Source organism: Lutra lutra, chromosome 8, assembly GCF_902655055.1.
Source record: "Lutra lutra chromosome 8, mLutLut1.2, whole genome shotgun sequence".
NCBI lineage: Eukaryota > Metazoa > Chordata > Mammalia > Carnivora > Mustelidae > Lutra > Lutra lutra.
The window spans coordinates 9,696,667-9,711,959 of record NC_062285.1 but is presented as its reverse complement, the minus strand read 5'-3'; the positions used below and the strand labels follow the sequence as shown (position 1 = coordinate 9,711,959).

General features: G+C 39.2%; 1 protein-coding gene across 1 annotated transcript in view; it reads right to left on the bottom strand.

Annotated features, from left to right (window-relative positions):
* Positions 1–15,293, bottom strand: part of CELF2 (CUGBP Elav-like family member 2) — a 508,648-nt gene that overhangs the window by 468,151 nt on the left and 25,204 nt on the right. The gene's annotated exons all lie outside the window — the stretch shown is intronic.

Here is a 15,293-nt window from a genome sequence, read left to right as displayed (position 1 = left end):
TGTCAGCGAAAAAGCTCTAGGAACCACCAGGTCCTGGAAAGCATAAAAATGCTGGGAAACAACACTGAAACCTTTGGATACAAGAAGGCCTCACTATATAGATTTAAGCATGAAAATGCTGGGTCTGAGCAGAAGAGGAGGGAACAGACTTCTTGCTATAAATAGTCCCAAAGATTGTAGAAGGAAATGTCTGCTCCGACGTGAACTCAGGGAGGATGGAAGAATCTGTTCAAACTACAAATGCCAAAAATAAAACTTACCTTCTGGGCCAATGAACCATTTTACAGATGGGGAAACTGAGCCAAACAGATACGCATACATTTTGACTTACACTATTGAAGATTTGCTCATCACTGAGCCAAATGGTTACATAATATCCACTTTCATCTTCTGCTTTTAGAATCACTCTTTGCACCTCTTCCTAAGGCAATTTCTCTTGGAAAAAAAATAGCTCAGGGACAGATGGCAGAATTTAGCTACAACCTTGTGTGTGTGTGTGTGTGTGTGTGTGTGCATGAGCATGCACATGCACATGTATATTGTTTTATTATTTTATTTAGTTTTAAAATTTTAGGGAGTTTCCATAGATTTCATCACAATACCAGAGGGCTATTTATAAAAACAACTCCCATTTTCTTTGGAGCAAATTGCTGGAGGCTAATGGATGGAAAACTGGGATTGCTCTCTTTCTTTTTCCCTTTAAGAAAGCTAATTTGCACTTGGAAATATGTTTAAAACAAATTTCTCATCTGAGGCCCTCAAAGAGTAAGCTTACCTTCTCAGAGACTCCAGTTACTCAAGCATGAAAATTGGTCAAACCCATTTCCCATCCATGATGGCAAAGGCCACTCATCATTAAATAAAACATTTAAGTGGCCATAGAAATATTACAGGCTAGGAAACTGCTTAAGCAGTGAACAGGAACTGGAATTAGAAGACAAGTCCGGTCCTTGAACAAATAATTAAAATCTCACTGTTTCTCACTCTTGTCTGCAAAAATGGAATGAAATTTCTGGTTATTCATCCATCTAACATGAAGCTCTGAGAACTAATGACTAGTTACAAGGCTCCTTCTCAAAAGAAAGTCCTTGTGGGAGAGGAGAGCAATAAACAGCAGCTGTACTCTTCCTAGTTTCCAAGACAATTCTGATTGCAAATTTTCTGTCCCTTTGTCAGGTCATACGTCAGGCTCTGTGCCAGATTTTTCTCCTAACCTTAATCGAACTCCCCTTCCTATGGACCTAAAACAAGGTTACAATTTCCTAAAGTAAGAGAATCCTAAGAAAAGTCAACAGAGAGTACCTAGAGGAGAAAGGTTTAGGAAACCTCCTTAGCGTCAGGCATAAGAGACATGCTGATTTGCACAACTAATTTATAGGTATCATAAAAGAGTCACTTGCCAGCTCTGCCCCAGGCTCCTCATTTTTCTGTGGAAAAAAGTGCAACTAGCAGTAGAGTAAATCCTCCCTGGTCTGTCTGTTTCCACTTAGCAGAATCTCCTGTACTATCCAAGTTCAAATGTTTTAGATGCAGAGTTCTTTCTCTTTCTCTGCCTCTGTTTCTGTCTCTACTTTTGTCTCTGACTCTCTCTTTTACAATTTCATTCCAGGAGAAGGCAGCAAAAGAATCATTGTTTTGACCACAAGTATTGGTTGAGGCTCCTTATTTTCTCTAACTGTTCCAGACTCGACCCTTTGGCTTATAGTGGGGTATGGATGGCTTTTCCCTGGGTTTGAATGTTTTAAGACAGGCACTTCATATTCGAGGATGATCTAAGTAAAAGCTAGGAAGGTATTTGATTCCCCCCCACCCCCGGGGTCTCCCAATAAGTATACTCTTGCATATTGGTCAGAGGTCACAGATTAGGTTTTACTGAACAGGTAGCTCATTTTACTGAGGACAAAATTAGCAGGCCTATGAGGCAGAAACCAGAATAGGGCAAAGAAGGAAAAAAGTCAGGTGAAAAGTATCCCTACAAGAATCCAGGATTCCATAGTTGGAAGGCCCTTAGAAATCAAAAATTCAATTTTGTCCTGATTCATGATTCTCTTCCAAAATATCCTCCACAGGTGATTGCCCAGTCTAATTTTTTTATACCTCTACCGCCAAAGAATTCACTACCACTTTTCAGGATACTCATTTTCATAGTTCATGGAAAGATAACTGGGACAGATGCAGAGAGAAGCTGGATCTGCAGTGCTGGGAGGTAATTTTGTTTCAAAGATCAAAATGTGGTCAGTGCTTCACACCCCTCTGTCCATAACTGACAGATGAAGCAGGGAGAAAGTCAGTAAGGATCTAGGTGATTTGAGCAGCACCAGCAATCAACTTGATCTAATTGACATTTGTAGAATATTTCGTCCAACAACAGCAGAATACATTTTCTTCCAAGGCTCTCAGGGAACATTCTGAGACCACATTCTGAGCCACAAAACACACCTTAACAAATTTAAATAAGTAGAAGTCATAAAAAGTATGCTTTCAGCCTGAACTAAATGAAACTAAATCAATAAAGATGGCCATAAAACCCTTAAATATTTGGAAATTAAATTATGCATTCTAAATAAGCCATGTATTGAATAAGAAGTCTTAAGAGTACTAGAGTACTTTAAAATAATTTGACCTTAATGAAAATAAAAATACAACCTAAGAAAATCTGTGACAGGTAGCAAAAAGCATGCTTACAGGGTGATTTATGGCATTAACTGCATTATTAGAAAGAAGAATGATCTAAAATCAGTAATGGTTTCTACTTTATGAAACTAATGAAAGAAGAACAATTTAAGCTGAAAGCAAAGAGATAAAAAGAAATAATTTAAAAATTGGAAACAATGACTGATAACAGGAAAACAATAAATATAATCAATGAAACCAAAAGCTGTTTTTTTGATAAGATCAATAAAGTTAGCAAATGTCTGGAAAAATAAGAATAAAAGAGAGGACACAAATTGCCAGGAACAGAAATAAAAGATGAACCATCATCACTGATCCCATGAACATTAAAAGGATAATATGGTAATATTATAAACAACTCTATGGCTACAAATCAGATTGCTTAGTTGAAATGGACCAATTCCTTGAAAGATACAAGCTTATGAAACTCATGGGAGAATCAGACAATCTAAAGAGCCCTTATATCTATTAAAAATAGACATAAGAAAGAATCAGGTCAAGGTGGCTCCACAGGTAAATTCTACCAAGCACTTTTAAAAGAAATTATCAATTCTCTACATTATCTTCTGGAAAACAGAAGCAGAGGGAGCACTTCCTAACCCATTCTAGGAGATCAGCATTATCCTAATATCAAAGCCAGATAAACACATTGTAAGAAAGAAAACTGCAGATCAATATCTCTCATGAATATAAATACAAAAATTCTCAATAAATATTAGCAAATCAGGGGCGCCTGGGTGGCTCAGTGGGTTGAGCCTCTGCCTTCAGCTCAGGTCATGATCCCGGAGGTCCTGGGATCGAGCCCCACATCGGGCTCTCTGCTCGGCGGGGAGCCTGCTTCCTCCTCTCTCTCTGCCTGCTTCTCTGCCTGCTTGTGATCTCTGTCTGTCAAATAGATAAATAAAATCTTAAAAAAAAATATTAGCAAATCACAAACAACCTGTAAAAAAAAGTTATACATGACGACCAAGTGAATTTATTCTACGTATGTAAGGCTAGTTCAACATTAACCAATCAATCAATGTATTCTACCATATCAACAGACTAAAGCAGAAAATAAGTTATGATCACGTCAATCGATGCAGAAAAAAACAAAATTTAAAAATTCTAAAGCCCATTCATGATTTTAAAAACTTTCAAAAATTTAGGAATGTAGAAAAATTTCCTCAATTTGATAAAGAACATCCACCAAAACAAACAAACAAACAAACTAAAACTAAAGGTAACATCATATATATATATATTTTAAGCTAACATCATTCTTAACAGTGAAATACTGGCTGCCTTTCCCTTAAGATCAGAAGCAAGGTACAGTTATTCTCTCTCACCATTCCAATTTAACATCATACTGGAAGTCTTAGCTAAAGGAAAAGGGCAATAACAAGAAATAAAGAGAGGGGAGCCCGGATGGCTCAATCAGTTAAGTGTCTGACTTCAGCTCAGTCCTGAGACTGAGCCCAGTAGCTGGCTCCCTGCTCGGGGGATTCTGCTTCTCCCTTTCTTTCTTTTCCTCCCCCTGCTCTTGTGCTCTCTCTCTTTCTCTCTCTCAAATAAATAAAATCTTAAAAAAGAAAAAAAGGAAAGAAATAAAAAGGTATACGGATTGGAAAGGAAGAAATAAAACTGTCTTTAATTGCAGATGACATGATTTTCTATGTAGGAAACTACAAAGCATCTACAAAAGTCTCCTGGAACTAATGGACAAGTAAAGCAAGATTGCAGGATACACGGTCAATATACAAGTCAGTTTTTTTCCCACATACCAGCAATAAACAATTGAAATTTAAAATTAAAGAAAAATACAACGTTTAATAGCACCAAAGAAAAGGGAAACACTAAGTATAAATCTGCCAAAACATATATAGGACCTGTATACCGAAAACTACAAGAAAAGTGACTTAAAAAAAAAAAATCAAAAGTTTAAATAAATGGAGAAACAGTCTGTGTTCATGCTTTGAAGATTTCAATATTATTAAGATGTCAATTGTTCCCAGCTTGATCTATAGATTTATATGTACTTATAGATCTATAGATTTATATAGATTTAATGTGCTCAGAATTCTAGCAAGTTATTTTGAGAACATACACAAACTTATTCTGAAACTTACATGGAAAGGGAAGACCAAGAATAGTCAAAACAATACTGAAGAAGGAAAAAAAAAACTGGAGCATTCACACTGTCCCATTTTAAGACTTATAATTAAGCTACAATAATCAAGAGAGTATGGTCTTAGTGAGAGAAGAGACATACAGAATAAAGAAATAGAAGAGAAAATCCAGACATAGATTTACACAAACATAGTCAACCAGTTTTGTTTTTTAGAGGTTCAAGGTAATTCAGTGGAGAAGGGATAGTCTTTTGAACAAATGGTGCTGGAATACCGTGTGGATATCTATACATGCAAAAATGAATCTAGACACAAATCTAGACCTTCCACAGAAATTAAAATACAAGACTATGAAACCTCTAGAAGAAAACATAGGAGAAAATCTTTATGACCCTGTGTTTGATGAGGAGGATTTTGGTTTTGCTTGTTTGTTTGTTTTGATACTACATGAAAACCACAACCTGTTTAAGAAAAAAAAAATGATAATTTAGACTTTATTAGAATTAAATCTAGTCTGAGAAAGATAATGTTAAGAGAATGAAAAGACAAGCCTCAGATTGGGAAAAATATTTGCAAAACCATATATCTGATAAAAGACTTGTATATAACATACACAGAATCCTTTTAATAAAACAGGTAATCTGATTAAAAAACAGGCAAAAGATAGGAATAGATACCTCAACAAAGAAAACATACACATGGTATACAAGTATATGAAAAGATGCCCAGTATCATTTGTCATTTGGAAAATGCTGATTAAAATAATATGAGATAGCGCTACACTACACACGTTTTAGAATGACCCAAATCCAAAGAACTGACAATTCCAGTTGCTGGTGAGGAGGTGAGACAACAGAACTCTCATTCACTGCTGGTGGGAGTACAAAATGGCATAGCTGGGTTGGAAGACAGTCTGGCAGTATCTTTCTCTCTCTTTTTTTTGTTTAAGATTTTATTTATTTATTTGACAGAAAGAGAGATCACAAGTAGACAGAGAGGCAGGCAGAGAGAGAGGAGGAAGCAGACTCCCTGCTGAGCAGAGAGCCCGATGCAGGGCTCAATCCCAGGACTCTGAGACCAGGACCTGAGCCGAAGGCAGAGGCTTAACCCACTGAGCCACCCAGGCACCCCAGTTTGGCAGTTTCTTAAAAGCTACACATAGTCTCAGCTTATAATCTAGCAATCGTCTTCCTGGGTATTTACCCAATTGATCTAAAGAATTATGCCCACATAAAAACCTACACATGAATATTTATAGCAGCTTTATTCAGAATTGCCAAAAGCTGGAAGCACCAAGTTGTTCTTTAATAGGTAAAACGATAAACAAACTATGGTACATCTATATCCTGGAACACGGCTGTGACAGAAAGAAATGAGCTACCAAGTTATCATTCAAAACCAGGGATGTATCATTCAAAACCAGGGATGTATCTCCAATGCATACGGCAAAGTTAAGGAAGCCAGTCTGAAAAGGCTACATCCTGTATGAGTCTATGTATATGACATTCTGGAAAAGCCAAAACTAAAGTGATACTAAACATCTGAGTAGTTGTCCAGGGGTTGGGGTGGGAGCACAGGGGAAAGTCTAGGGTGGTGAAACTATTCTCTTTGTTACTATAACGGCGGGTACATGACAATGCATGGGCCAAAACCTTTAGAACCTTACAGCACAAAGAGTGAACCTTAATTTACACACATTAAAAAAAAAAATCATTGAGGAGTTCAGGGGATCCCAGGATGTGATTCAGAATGGAACAAAAAGAATCTAATTGCATTCACACTTATGAAACAACCTCACAAAAGGGGGAATATTTTGACCATATAACAGGAAATGAGTAGAGTGTAAGACTAAAGACAGAAGGAACTACACATAAGCACTATACTCTAGTTGATAGTGTTGTTTCCCAGTGGAGTAAAAGTATGGGTTAACATTCTGAAATCACTATGACAAGTGAAATTGAACCTTAAGTAAATGGATGGCAGAGCTGAGATCCAGGTGTCTTACTGTGAGAGTGAGAATCTGTACATAAAAAGGGGGAAGGTAATGGATTAGAGTTAGAGACATTAGTATGAATTACCTTCAGCTTAATATTGATAAGGAGTATTATATGCAGAAATATTTAGAGATATGTGTATATGCATGCATTATTATATATACCCATATTTCTTAGATCTGTCATCGCCATGGGCCTACATGAATGACAACCTAGTAGTAATGAGCATATCTACTGCCCTGGTCTTGGTTCTAATACCATTCTCCAGTAAACGGAAATGGGACCCCTTAGAGAAATGGCTGACACTAAGACTAGGGCAGGAAAAATTCAAGATGCATGTGGAGCATCTTGTCCTTGAGCAAGGAAGTACTCAAAATATAACAAAATAGAAAAAAAAATCCCATAAGGACAGGGTTATTTTGAAGGGACTAACAAGACTACTGAAAGAGCTCCCAATAGCCAAAGCTGGAAGAATTTGAGGAACAAAATGAAGAAAGTAGTGTTAGATTATAAAAATGTAAATATCTACTAGCTCATCATGATATAAGTAAATGGTTTAATAACTAATTAAGTGGAGGACAAGAGATAAATTTCCCATGCAGAAGAAGACCAAATAAGCTTTATAGATACTCAGTCCTCAAGTAGGTAGAGCCTAACTCCCTACACCTTAAGTGTGGGCTTTGCATTTTGACTTCCTTCCAAGGAGTATGGTATGGAAAGGAGGGGGAAAAGAACAACTTTCTAGTGGAGACTCGTGGCAGACACTGGGTGATCAAGTCAACATCAACAGTGATAAGCCATGTTGCTAGAACACAGCTTTGATATGGATATGAGGAGAATGGTGGCACTTAGCTAATTCTCTGGCTTTCCTCCCAAAAACTCACCACCCCATCTAAAGAGACACACATCAGACAAATCCAAAGTGAGAGGTGTGATACCTGGCCAGTACATTTCAAAACTGTCAAGGTCATCAAAAACAAGGAAATCTAAGAAACTTCACAGTCAAGAGGAGACAAAGGAGACAGGAAGACTAAATGTGATGTGATACCCTCCATGGGTCCTTGGAAGAGAAAGAGGACATGTACACACTAAGGAATCCAACAAAGTATAGGTATTAAACAACAACAATAACAACAACAACAATAATAATAATGTATCAATACCTGGTCATTAATGTGATATATATGCCATTCTACTTACTATACAATGTTAATAATCGTGGAAAGTGAATATGAGGTATGTGGAAACTGTGTATTATCTTTGTTAATTTTCCTACAAATCTAAAAACATCCTAATTTTTTAAAGAGAGATATTAAAAGTAAAATGAAACATGGTTACTGGATCTGGATCTCATCCTGCTAGCCTTTCTCCTCAGGAAGGCATCTACAGAGGGGTATGGGTGGGTCTCTTCTTGACACTGACCCAAAAATTAGGAATGAATGAGGAGAGAATGTCACCACCAGTCAGGCAATTACTCCCATGTACTAATATGTGTAAGACTACACGTTGGGAGATTGCTAAGTGTAATGGCTATCATAGTCTCTAACCTTTGGCTAGATAAAACATAAAAGATAACATGAATAAAAGCAGTATTGGATAAATGTCACAACAGGGGTTACAGACAGAATGTGTTATAAAATTCAAAGGGTGAAAAAAAAATCAGGGCAATCATGAAAGCCTCCACCTGGGAGCTGGGACACAAAGAATTCTGAAAGGAAAGGGAGTAGCGCAGTGCCTCGGGAGCCATCTACAGTCTCCCACTAAAGAAGGAACAGAATCAGATGAGGATTTCAGGTGATGGTTCACCGGCACAATGCATTGTCTCCCTTTCCTTCTCTCCCCTTTCAGCCCACTCCGGAATGGCTTCCGCCCAGCCACTCCTCCACTGGTCATCATCTCCCTCGGCATGAGAAGTAGGGATCCCTCCCCCTTGAAATGAGCTTCTGGAATACCACTCCTTCCTGATTTCCTCCTGGTCTCCCCGGCTAACCTTGAAGGGGCGGTGTTCTCCCAGTCCACCTGCTCCCTTTCCTTCTTCCTCTATACTTTCTCCCCTGTTGACCTCTTTCATTCTCACGGTTTGGTTCATTTCCACCTGTTTGATTTTATCCCACAATTTATATCCTTAGCAGGAATTCTCTGAGTTCCATTCATACAGATACAGCTGTCTGTGACAGCTTCTCAGGGATGCCTAAGAGTTATGTCAGAGCCATATCAAATTTAAGATGTCTGAAGTTGTTCTCATGATCTTGCTTCCTCCTTCTTCAATTGTGCTCGGATAGCTCACATTTCCATAAATAGGACTACACTCCTCCTAGTTCTACACAGAAACATGAGAGATATTGAAGCTGACGTTTGCCTCACTGTCCCTACCAATCCCCTAGCTAGTCCTATCAGTTTTACATTTTAAAAATTCCCTGAGGGGCACCTGGGTGGTTTAGTCATTTGAGTGTCTGACTATTGATTTTGGCTTGGGTCATGATCTCAGGGTTGTGGGATCAAGCCCTGCATTGGGCTCTGTGCTCAGCAGAGTCTGCTTAAGACCATCTCTCCCTCTGCACTGCCCCCTCCCCAAACACATACACTATCTCTTTCTGAAATAAATAAATATGGGCACCAGGGTGGCTCCGGTCATGATCTCCGGGTTCTGGGATCCATACCCACATTGGGCTCTGCACGTGGAGCCTGCTTAAGATTCCCTCCCACTACCACCCCCATTTTCTCTTCCTCTCAAAAAAAGTGAAAATTACCTGAAATAAAATGTCATATATTGTGTGTGTGTGTGTGTGTGTGTGTGTGTGTAATGTATGTGTCTATATATGGATGGACCCAGAGGACATTATGCTAAATGAAATAAACCAGACATGGAAAGACACACACCGCATGATTCCACTTACATGAGGAATCTGAAACAGAAGAGAAACCGGAGAGGAGAATGGTGGTCAGCGGAGGCTGAGGGCAGGGGAATGGGGAGCTGCCATTCAAAAGGCACCAATTTCACTTACACAAGATGAATCACTTCTGGACGTCTACTGTACAACACAGGACCTATACTTAACTGTACTGTATCATGTACTTAAAAATTTGCTAAAAGGGCAGATATTATCTTAAGTGATATTACAAAAATTAAAATATCAAAAATAAGTAAATAATTTTTAATTACCTTAAACGTGTCTATTTTCTCCATTCCCTTCTCTCTTGCATGAGGCCCCGAGGCTGCCTCCTGATAGGTTTTCCTGCTTCCTCTCTTATTTACCTCAGTCTTCTCTGCTGTAGCAATGCCAACCAGTTACCCTCTCCTGAATATACCTATGTGGCTTCCTCTGGCTCGTAGGATAAAAATAAAAACACTTAACACACCCTGCTCGGTCTTGGTCCATCTCCACTTCTGGCCTCGCCTTGCTTCACATTTTCCTTGCTCTTTGTACCTCAACCACACCAGCTCTCTCTCAGAACCTCAAATACACATTTCGTCACACAACAGCCCTCACAGTCAATGGCCCCCATCTCACACAGAACAAAGCCCAGACTCTTTGACAGGAACTACGAGGCTTTGTGTGATGAGACCCCTGCTCATTTCTCCTGTCTTCTGTCAGGCTTCGTCCCCCCTCACCCATCATCATCCAGCCACACAAGCTCATTCGTGTCCTGGTGCTTTTCACCTGCTGCTGCATTTGCCTGGCGATCTCCCTTTGGATTCTTCACAAAATGAGCTCCTTCTCAGCTTAAATATCACCCCTTGAGAGAGGCCGCCTTACCTAAGTAGGTTCCTCACCATCCTCTATCCCACTACCCTACTTATATCCTTTAGAGCTCTACGATCTTAAGAGTAAGAATTGGCTTACATGTCTTGGTCTATCTCCTGCCCTAGGTCATAGGCTCAAGAAGACAGGGTGACACCTGTTTTGCCTCCCATGGCATTCAAGGTTAGGCTCCGATGCCTGGTAAGGACTCAAACATTTGAAAGTTAATCTGATCATAAGCCACATAATACAAAGAAAAGTTGGGAAGAAATGCAGGAGTCCAGGTATCGCATCACTGACTTATACCCCAGCCTCCTATATAAGGGGAAACACGGAGAGGGGGAGGCACAAATGTGAGAGATACTAAGAAGGTTAAGACAGTCACCACTGTGTTACTAATTTGACAAGGTTGGGGAGAAGAGAAGAAAGGAAAAGAAAGATGATGCAAAGGTGTAAAGCCTGGGCGGATATGCTGGCTCACCACGTCGTATCTGGACGTGACCAGATAGACGTCCTCTGGAGAGGAAGTGGGATAAAGGCACCTTGAACTGCTTGCCTATTAGCACTCTGCCCCTTAAGTATATCAGGTTTCCTTCTGTGCTGTTGATGAGCTTTATAATTTTATTATGTATCACATAAAACCAAATTTCCATTGCAAGCATGATACTTAAGATATCTAGAGAGCTTTCCAGTTCTACTAGAAAGAGGAAAGACTTTGAGATCAAGTAAAAATAATTGGGTATTCCTCCCCATCCGCCACTCCCTTGTGTGTGTCCTTGGCATGTTCATTAAGGTCTCTGATTCTTGGACTCTTCTGTAAAATGAGAACAGCAACTTCATGTTGTTGTGAGATTTAAAATTACACACATGGCCTAGGACAGGCGTGGTACCAGCTTTGTAGTCTTGGACATCCCAACCCATCCCTCATCCTTTCCAGTTCAGATCTGTTCCCATCTTCTCCTTGATCTCCACAATTCAAAATCCTTGATTCTATTTCTACCTAGTTTCCAGGGACAATGTGAGAATAAATGAGATAATACAGTTTGCTCCTAAATTCCCACTTTGTAGCTCATTTACAGCAAATGCTCACTCTTGGTTTAGCCTTGTCCTGGCCTTAAGAGATCTCTTGGCAGCTTCTTTATACCAGCAGTTGCTGAAAACTATGGAAAAGGAGCTCAAATGGAATATCAGTCTAATAAACACAGTTGGTAAGGAAAAATGCCATGTACATTCCAAAATCAGCATAAATGCCTTTTAAAATTATTCGTGGTTTTGAATTATGTCTGGAATTGCTTCATTTACATTAAGCAGATTGATGAGAATGGGCTACATGCCATATTTCTGAAAAGATTTAATGCTTTTTGGAGAGAAGACAAACCATAAACGTAAGGCATTATCACAACAGTTTTATGCATGAGAAATGATCCTCAAAAATACGAAGGGTAAAAAGTGGCTATACTTTTCCTCTTTACTAAAACCTTTGCATTTTACATTTTAAAAAATACCACTTTCACCTTCTGTGAGTGTATTAGTCTCAAAAATTTCAAACATGGCCAGGTGTTGCACCTGGCATGGAGAATTCTAAAATGGTGTACGATGGTGGTTCCTAGTGAGGAAAGTAGATTCCTGAGGGAAGTGTCTTATTCATGACTGTTCTTAGCAATGGGCTGACTTTGCATTTCATCTTCTCTCCCCTAGAATTCTAGTGCATTGCATGCGCCATCTTGGGGATGTTTTGTCTGTTTGGTATTTCCACTCTAAAAACATGGCACTGGGCAGGGAGGAGATAAGTTTGAGACTATTCTCAAGGACCCCAGGGAGAAGATCCTGCAATCAGGATGGGTTCTAGACTCCAAGTCATAGCCTGTGTAGTCACCTGGTTCCACCTACACACTCATCACAGAGTTCTGACTGCTCCAAGAAAGGGTTACTCTTTCCTTCAGTCTACTGTTACAATAGTAGGTGTCAAGAAGTTGAGTTTGAGTGTGAAACTGAAAAAGAAGAACGTGCTTGTGCCGTGTGTGATAGTGATCCCATTTATTTTCATGTCTGGTGTCTTAGGAGAGAACCCAAGGACATTCAACTATATCCACGGCTCCAGAATTCCTGTGCTGAACCCACTTCCCGAAGTTCCCTAAAGTGGTGTTCACTCAGCAAGTATTTACTAAATGCCTACCATGTGTCAGAAACTATCAATTTTCCCTGAGGGGACACTGGCACAGGACAGTTGCCTAGGTGGAGGGCAGTCCCAAATATGCCTGTGAGAGACAATGATCTCATATAGGGTGCAAAAAAGAGCTCTTACCCCTACCTTGTGGAAAGGATAAGTCCAAGAAAACTAAGCTTGTTACCTCATTCTCATGGTTCTTTCAACACCTGCCTTTAGGACTTACGGAATCACCTTTTTGGGCAGAATGCCCTGAACCAACGGCGGGCCACAGGGAAGACAGAAGTGCCTCTGTGAGCCCTGTTCCAGAAGGGCCTTTGCTACCCTTTGTCTCAGCCATGACCCTCAGCCAACCCCGAGGAGGTAAACACCAGGGAATCTGGGATCATATTCAAGTATCTCAGAATACTCATTACACTATAAGAAGTCAACACTGGAGCAATTTGTTCTAGAATAATGCTAACATACTTGAAATTTGCGATTGGGAATTTAATTCATCTCAGTGTATAAGAACATTTCTGTCTTTGTTCTGCTGGCTTCAGAAAAAGTATATATATTTTCCCCCAGGATACCACCACCACCCATTTCCAGTACTTCTGGTTTATTTGAGGAATTCTCGCTCATGCCACCTCAGACAGCCCAACACTTATGCTAGATCAGGGACTGAGCATAGAGTTAAGCAAGTTTGGAGTAATCAGAAATTTGGAATTTGATATGGTGACGTCTTTTGTTTTTCACATATTACAAAACAAGTTAGGGGAGTCGATTCATTGACAGATGTGTATGATTGTGATGAAAAAAAGAGTTTCGCAATATATTTGTGTCTTGCAGCTAGGCAACCAGAAATGACTAACACACAGGAAGTATGCACTTGTGTGCTTCTTCCAACCAAATTATGGGAATTACAAATCTCTTATGCTCTTTATGTGAATATTCTCTATGTAAAAATAAAGAAAGAAATCAATAAATAAAAGAAATAAAGCCCCTTGGGTCTAGGGGGCTTATTTTGGACGAACTTCTCTCCCACAGTCCTTTTATTTTCTTTTCTTAGTTAGTCCTTCCCACAGGGCATCAGGAGTGGGAAGAGCTGTAAAAAGAAAGGAAGGGAGCGGATTATAAACTATTAACTTAAAAAATAATAATAAAACCTTCAAGGACCCAAGGAAGAATATTATAAAATGAGGAGTCAATCTTGGCTTCATTCTGGAGTGACACATTATATGATCCATGTTATATATTTTTTAAGCTTTCTTAAGCTTTCAGGAAATAGATTGGCATTGAAGTCAACACTATTGCCATACAATAGCTATGATTACATTGTAGCTCAGACTCCAACAATCTGCCATAAATACTGTTTGTGTTATTACTGTAATTCTACAGTATCTTCCTGTTGATCTTTTTTTTTTTTTAATCCAAGGCATTTAATAGCCCACAATTTGTCCTGCCCTATGGAAATCTTTTCACACACTAGGCTACATGATTGCTTTTATGTATCCAAGTGGAGGGACTTCTATTTTGGGATAACACCCATGCCTTTTAAAGAAAGGAGTCTTAGAAAACTTCTCGACAGAAATGGTTGCATCCTGACCTTCGACTAGCTATATAGTTCAATAGCCTTTCCCTACTGATGCCAGGCAGCCAAAGAGGTAAACACTATAGGATACCAAATAAATGGGGGTCAGAGAAACAGAATTGGCCAATGGGTTAGAGGTTGTTCCTACGGGATTTTAGAAAATGCAGTCGTATGTTTTAAATGATATTATGTAAGTTCCAAAGATAAACTACTTGGAATGGAGGGACTCCATTAGAACACATCCATGGCATTTATAGAAGTCAGACTCTGCAGGGCTGGCAGCCAACCATTTCAGCTCTGACAGGACAACTGTGAGCAGCTCAACTGTGTCCCAGGCACCTCAGTCTTCCCCCCTCTTTTCGTCTCTCAGGAGGTTGGCTACCCAGAGGCCTAGAGGCAGAAGTATATTTTAAAGGCTTTTACTAGAAAGGTACCCAGAAGAAATCCATCAACTTTCCATCCCAAAGCCTGCTTTACCTACAAATCCAACAGAGGAAATCCCTTAGATTAACTCCTGGTAAGGAATGAAGATTTTTAAATCCAAATCACATGAAATTATTAAGAATTTTTAAAAACTCCCTATTACAGACAAATTGATCAGAATCCATCAAAATTTCAAATTCATGAATTCACAGGAAGTCATCTTTGGAAAGAACCTTATCCAGAAGTCTAAAGATGTTATCGATCTTAAAATGAGTCTCAAAGAGAACGTGATCTACCTGATGAAGGTCCATAGTTTAAAGATGAGATAGGGACAACAATACAGGTCTCCTCACTCCTGGATTATGGATGGATTTCCAATTAAAAGTATTTTTAAACAATTCCATGTTTAATAAGCAAATAATTACAACTATTGTAAAGCATCCTTCTTTGCGTGTTTACTTAGCTTTCGTCAAAAAATGACTCAAAAGTGGGCAGCACAGGTAGGTTTGAAAGTCAATATTCAAGATAAACATTAGGCCCTATTACACTGATAAAATAACATATGCAGAAGGTAATACTGATAATAATTAACCATCCCTTTATGGGGTTATT